The sequence below is a fragment of the Quercus suber genome, unplaced genomic scaffold (genome assembly GCF_002906115.3).
Source record: "Quercus suber isolate HL8 unplaced genomic scaffold, Cork oak 2.0 scaffold_82, whole genome shotgun sequence".
NCBI classification, from domain to species: domain Eukaryota; kingdom Viridiplantae; phylum Streptophyta; class Magnoliopsida; order Fagales; family Fagaceae; genus Quercus; species Quercus suber.
Window position 1 is genome coordinate 16,782 of NW_027069547.1, and position 7,426 is coordinate 24,207.

A 7,426-nucleotide genomic window follows, 5' to 3' on the forward strand; every position below is an offset into this window, starting at 1 on the left:
CGCAAAATTGAACTCTAATTAAAATTCAATTTAAAATCTATTGAATTTATTAGACTCTTTGACTTTTCCACCTAATAATTCACTTGACACACAAATTTAAAAATTAGTTGAAACATGTGGCGCAAAATTAGACTTCAATTTATAATTTAATTGGATTTTCTCTCAGCTATATATATATATATATTTATATATATAGATTTTCAGATTTTAAATTGGAGATGAATTGTGATAATATCAGTGGCTGCTCTAAAATAAATTCCTTAAAGAAAAAAAATGTTAAGAACAAAGAATTCTTGGTAGTCACAACTAATAGGTCTTAATTTCATGGGTTCTGATCTCGAATTCGGGACATGTTGTCTACATTTTTCGAGTCCATCACGGCAGAGGGGCCGTTTTCAAAAACCAGGCTCGTTAAACATATTCAATTACTGAAAGGTAAATTTAAATAATCTGACCATGATGATGGACTTGCTGTTTCCAGGTTTGATATAGTTGTTCAGGATTGTTGAATATCATATATAGCTAGATTATTGGGGTAGTATAACATTAAAAATAAATACAACCTTATTTTGATTGCATTTGCATGAAACTTACTAAAGGGAGGAGTGTCAATGAAGTAATTTGTAGGTTAGTTTAAAAAAAAAGTATTGATGTAATAATTTTTTTGTAGACTACGATTTGATGATGCTGTTGAGTCCTAATTGACCACCCTATTCTAATTGAGCCGCATAAAGGTTGAGGTTCCTTCTTTATGTTGAGGACCAAATTCATAATTTACCCCAAAAAAATTTTCTATAGCCACCGCTTTGACTTTAATAGTAAACCANTCTCCAGGAGAGAGATTTACACATATATACATTTAGATTAAGTTAGAGTAGAAATTCTATTTTGTATTAAAAAAGAAAAAGAGTATTATACATGAGAAGTGCTACATCTACAATATTTTTATAACATTTTTGTAATAAATTATAGGTGGTTAGTTATTATTGGATAAAATTTGAATTTATCATTAAAATTACTTTTTTTCTCCACCAATAAAAAATTGTGACAACCTACCACTTAAGATTTGTTATAAAAATATTGTAAAAATATTGTGATATAACATTTCTCATTATAATATCCTTGTAGTTGCTAGGTATGCGGTGTGTACATGCCATGCAGTAAATTCTAATACAACAACAATGAAATAGATTGACATGAGAGGTTGTCAATATTTCAAACTTAATAGGTAATGTATTCTTACTAGCAATATCAGAAGTCCCAAAGTTAATCAAGTTCTTCGAAATAATTGATAAGGATAAGGATCCATTCATAGCAGGGATGAAGGCAAGACTTACATTTAAGGAGAAGTGGTTTTGTTGTTGGCTGTGTGTGACGGCTTCAGCTTGAGACTTTTTTTTTTTTTTGTGGTAGCTTGCGTTTGCTGTTGATAGGTTACAATCATTTTGTTTAAAATTTTTTTAAAGGGCTGAGTTATTTATTTTGGGTAAATTGGTTGATTGGGCTTAATTTTTTTCTTCTGAATTTTGCTATTGTAAATTATTGTTGAGCTAATTTCTTTAGACTTGTATATTTTGGGCTAATTAGAAAATCTTGAGAGCTACAAAGCATTTTTTTTTTTTTTTAACCAATTGCTAATATATATATATATATAGGTTTTTTTTGCTCAAAGGATATATATAGGTTTTAAGTTTAGATTTCATTCCATTAATTAAAAAGAAAGATTACTATAAGTGAATATTAATTTATGTCAGCTTTTGTTTACATATTACAGAGTTCAGTTAGCCTTTATTGAAGACACATAATTAAGATAAAATATTCTTTTACACTTGTTTATATTCTATTATAAAGTTTGACTCTAAACATGTTTGGAGCCTTGAGCTCCAACCATTAATAAGAAGATGAGATTATTGCATATGACTGACTTAACCTGGTTAACCCAGTGAGTATATGCATTACACATGATATTACTATAGGTGGTTACTAGTTAGAGCCCATGACCCCAAAGATGTTCCTAAGACAAATAAATTTTGTACGGAAAAGATAGCCACTTGGCACTAATAAAGCATGTAAGAACTTGAATAAATTTAGACAGATTCCAACAATTAGTAGTTATGCATGTTTCATTGACCAATTGAAAGCTCGAAATTGTATGAAAACACAAGAGCTGTTTAAACCCCAAAATTAAAAATTATGGCTCGATAGACTTTACTCTAACTTAGATTAAGTGCGGAATAGAACAAATGCGAGCGAACAAACAATAAACTACTCTAAGCCATATTAATCATATATCAACAATAAAATGAAAGCTAAAAGAGTAGGGAAGAAGAATGCAAACACAGATAACATCGAGGCGTGTTATCAAAAAGGAAATCGAAGTACTCGGCGAAAAACCTCTCCGCCGCTCTCCAAGTGGTAAATCGATCTACTAGAGAATAAGTTGGAGTACATGAATAATAAAAGATCCTCCAAGCCTAGTCTACCTCATGTACTTCAACCCTCCAAACTCCTGCTACCAACTGACTTGACGAAACCTTGTCTTTTCTTGCTCTCTAGATCACGCAATTCAGCCCGATTTCATCCACCAGACAAATGGCTTCTTCCAATACTTCCTAGCAGCACCAAAACCCCACTTTACACTCAGAATGAGTGTGGTAAGTGTTTGAGCTATCAACTTTTCAAGGATTTGGATATGGAGAGATAGGAGTTGAGGAAAACCACAATGGATTGTCTAGAGAATTGTGGGTATGACAATCTCTAACTTTCAAGGGTTATGGATAGAATTTTTTCTTTGAAAGCACTTCTTTCAATATGTGGGTGATGTGGGTATATACAGTGTGGGTAGAGACATAGTGTATCTGATATGACAAAATAGCAAAATAGAATATTTCGCAGGTATCTCGTGGGAAGGCTTTACCCGCGAAATACTCGTGAAAATCAACTGTTACCATTTTTCATGACTCTTCACATTCTAGTCATTTGCTGAGCACATGGCTTCACTTCACAGGAAGTCTTCTCACGAGATACCCGCGAAAACTCCTTTGATCTTCAATGATGACTTGAGTCTTCAAACTCTCTCTCACAATCCATACAATGAAATCTCACATAAAATACATGGTATATAAGATTGAACAAAATTACAATCAAATTTGGCACGGAATTAAAGCCACCACAAAATAGTTGTAAATCACAACTTTACACCAATGTTACTTGGGCTTAAATAAGGGCTCATTATTTATTTTTATTTTTTTTTTCATTTTTTGTCTAAAATAAAATAACTTCATTAATCATAGCACCATAATATTTCAACGAATGAAAAATATATATATCAGCAAATGATTCTTCAAAGAAAAAAAAAAAAAAAGAAAGAAAGAAAGAAAGAGAAAAAATAAAAGGATCGATTGAAAACTTAAATCAGTATGACTACAAATAATTCTTCTGATAATATTTGAATTAAAAATGTTACAAAGCGTATATATAATTCTCACTAGTCAGTACCCAGTAGTCACTACATACAATACGACAATAACCTTGGACAAATAAGAGTATCATATTAATTTATAAAAGTGATTATTTAAATATGAAACAGTGATCTGCTGTAGTGAAAAACAAACCTGGGTGAACCGATCAGTTACAAATCAATTAATATTTATATTCTCATAGAGCTTCCTGATTGAAGGTCATAGTGTCATACAATATCACACAGCTCTTGATCTTGATGTATAGGCCAAGGGGCGCATGAGTCTTTTTTGGACACTCCAATGATTTTTGTGGTCAGAAAAATAGAGATAAAAATGGAAAGAAAATGATTTTTGTGAGTGTTTAATCGGAGAAAGTATATATGCTGTTTCAAGAATGCTAAGTCAGCATCCATGGGGTGTTTCTAAGTCCAATGAAAAAATGACATGTGTAACAAAGAAAACATATCAGCACTTCAGCCTTTCATATAACCAAAAGACAAATTTGTCCTCAAAAATTTTGAAATCCCGCCACACTCTCTCTTTCTTCTCTTTGAAATCTCATTTCTCCAAAATCAAATTTCTTTCTCCCTTTCTAGTTTCTTCTCCCTGGAATTTGAAACCCATTTGTCCCAAATTTTCAATTCAAACCTCCACCATGCTCTTACACACATTCCTTATCACTCCAAACCGGCACCACCCAACTACGCCATCGCACCACTTATCCTCGCTTTCTTTCTTTCATCCTCCCCTCCACTGCACCGCTGCAATACCTAAGTATTCTTGGTCCAACAATCATAAAGAGCCACCCCCATCTCACATTTCACACTAACTATTTTATTTTATTTTTTATTTTTATTTTTTTCTATTAGCAACTGAGAGAACTAAGGCAATCAACATCCAAGTGCAGTGTAGGTGAGTTCCTTTCAAAAAATGTTTTTTTTTTTTTTTTCAATTTCAAAGCTATTTTATTTCCTTGGTCTATTTGCTGCTCTATCATTGAAATTTTTTTTGGATTTAACTTAAATTGTACTGTAGCTAAAGCTGTTGCTTCAATTTGATTTTAATTTTAAGTTTTCAATTTTCCCATTTTGCTCTTTGTAATGTCTCCGATTATCTAACGCTCCCTTTGTTTTTTTATTTTATTTTATTTTTATTTTTAGGAGGGGAGGGGAATTAGTTATGTGCTTTGTGGCTGAATTATATGCTCTGGGAACTTCAAGCAGCATTGGACAAGGAGATTGGTTCAAATCATTTCAGTTTCATAGTGGAAATGGGTTTTCATTGTGGTGCTAGTGGCTGTTACGAAGAATATTGACAAGGTTCCCCCTCCAAAATCCCCGCAAACCCTGAGAAACTGCAATAGTCTTGACAAGTTCAAACAGATTCTTTTGTTCACAACGAACCATATATTCCAGCTTCAGTCTCTCAAGTGGGGCAACAAAGGTTCTGGTATCAATAGCATTAACACCAATTAATTTACAGATAACTTCGGGCCTAGCTATCACTAGTTTCCCTTTATAAAAAGCATTATAAAAAAAGAGTGCAACACACGGGCCTGTTACTAATTTCCCTTTATAAAGAAAGCCCAATAGTACCATTGAATTACTTTCCTCTTCTAGCTGGGCAAGTTCTTCCCGCATTAATCTTCATCTGGCTACCTGGAGGGCCAGTGAACTGGCTTGGAAATTGTCACCTGGAGATTGAAAGTTGACTCATGGACGACACTTACATTGCTAAATTCCTAACTCTTGTGCAGTGGTCATCCGTAATGATCATTTATGGGTTCAATTTTTCCAAATTATATCTTGATAGAAAAGAAAAAAGAAAAAAAGAAAAAAAAAATATAGAGAGGCAAAGTGAGGTAAAAAGAAAGAGAAGGAATTTACATGATTTGGTTTAACGATGGCCTATTTCTAAGAGGAAAACCTTTGATAACTATGTGTTTAGTTTTAACATAGTGCGTTATAATGGACAAAACATTTAACAAAAATCCCGTTCAAACACAAAGTTAAAATTTCTAATCATTCATATTTATAGCTCATTCAATCCATTCCATAAAATCGCTAATTTTATTTTTCCTAAAATAAAGTATCAAAGAGATATTAGGGCTATGAGTTCTCCTTGGCTCAGTTTGCAATCAATCGTTTTTTGCTTTTTCCATTTCGTTAGTTTTAATTTTAACCACTTTTGGCTTTTGGCTTTTGCTTGACTCCTGAATTTTTATTAGTGTATTTTTAAAAAAATATATAGAAGACGTCTATTCCAAAACAAAGAGTGTTTTTTTTAGCTGCAGCAAAAAGAGAGAGTATTATTTGGTATATTTTAACTGGTATGATAAACTATGAAACTATTAGATTTTGCATAATTTCAAGTTTTTAATGGTTTGTCTATAAACAATTCCTATAGGCTATAGCCACTACTTTTGACTTAAATCCATATTTCTAAAACCAATCACTAGGATATTTCATCTCTATAGGCTATAGTGAGGCCGGCCTACATATTTTTGGGCTTTAATCGACAACTGAAATGGGGTCTTTTTTATATTTATGTATTAATTAAATTAATATTTATTTAATATTTTTAAATTATAATGTATTTCATTTAAAATATATTTTTCTTGTCTTTTGATATGCAAATTGACTAATTAAATTTTCGTATTCAATTTCTTTTAACATCTTTTCAATCAATAATAAAATTAATTTACTTAATCTTTCTTGGGACATTATCTATCTTGGTTATGATTTTATTAATTTTGATTTTGAAAAACTTTTTTCTAGAGAAGCAATTGCATAAATAAAGACGTACTTATTATATTATTCAATGAATTAACACTAATAAAAATTTTATATATATATATATATATATATATTTATTCTAAGTTATAACTTACAATATTTTGTTTTTTGGATTTTTTTAATTAGTTCTTTGCTTGCTTTATATGACACTAGTCTAATCTAATCTAATACTATATATAATAGCAAAAACTTTAAGGAGGTGCTGTCACGTTAGGAAAAAAAGACCCCTTAAAATGCTGATACGTATACCATTTTCCCTTTAAAAAATCACATGGTGCATTTGAGAGACCCACACAGTGCACCATTTTGGGGAGTCTTATAAATAGTTAAAAAAATAACCCGCTTAAAAAAAAAAAAAAAAAACAGACATACGCTGTAGAGAGAAAATGAGAACTGAGAAAGAGAACGATGGAGAAAGAACTTCAGTCTGTCATAGATGGTGGAGAGAGAAAAATTTGAGAAGAAAGCCAGGCTCTGCCACCATCAGACCACCGTGCCCTCCACCGGTATGGTCTTTGTTTTTTTGTACCGAAGGTCAGCGTACTACCTTCCTCTTCAAATACTGTTTTGTAGTTTGAAAGATTGAAACTCCTCACCATTGCTTTTCCTATTCGAATTAGAATCTTAAATCTTCAATATTTCTATGTTTTTGAATTCAAAATCGGCAGTTCCCCTTACTTAATTTTCTAGGGTTCTTCTTTTACCCCTTTTTTTTTTTTTTTTAAAAAAAGATAGATGGGTTGATTCTCTTTCTTTGGATGCTTTGGTTTCAATTTATCCCTCAATATTTTTTTTGGTGGTAACATTAGGGATTTCGCCCTTGATTTATTGTGATTAAAAGTCAAAATTCACCTGGATTATCTAAAATCTGAATGTATTAGGTGAACAACTTAATATGCAATTTATTTGATAAAATTACTAATCGGTCTTTTTTTTTTTTTTTTTTTTTTTTTAAATTTTATAATTCTTAATCCACGTTGCCAATTAAATTGTGAAAGGTTGTTTCGTACGCATCTCAAAACTCTAATTTTTTTTTTGGTTGAATGAATTTAGATTTGATTTGTTTTTGTTTTTTGTTTTTGGGTTTTCTATCAAAATGTTTGTTTCCTCAATTTTAGATATTTGCTTTTTTTTTTTTTTTTTTTTTTTTTTTTTTTTTTTATATTTTCA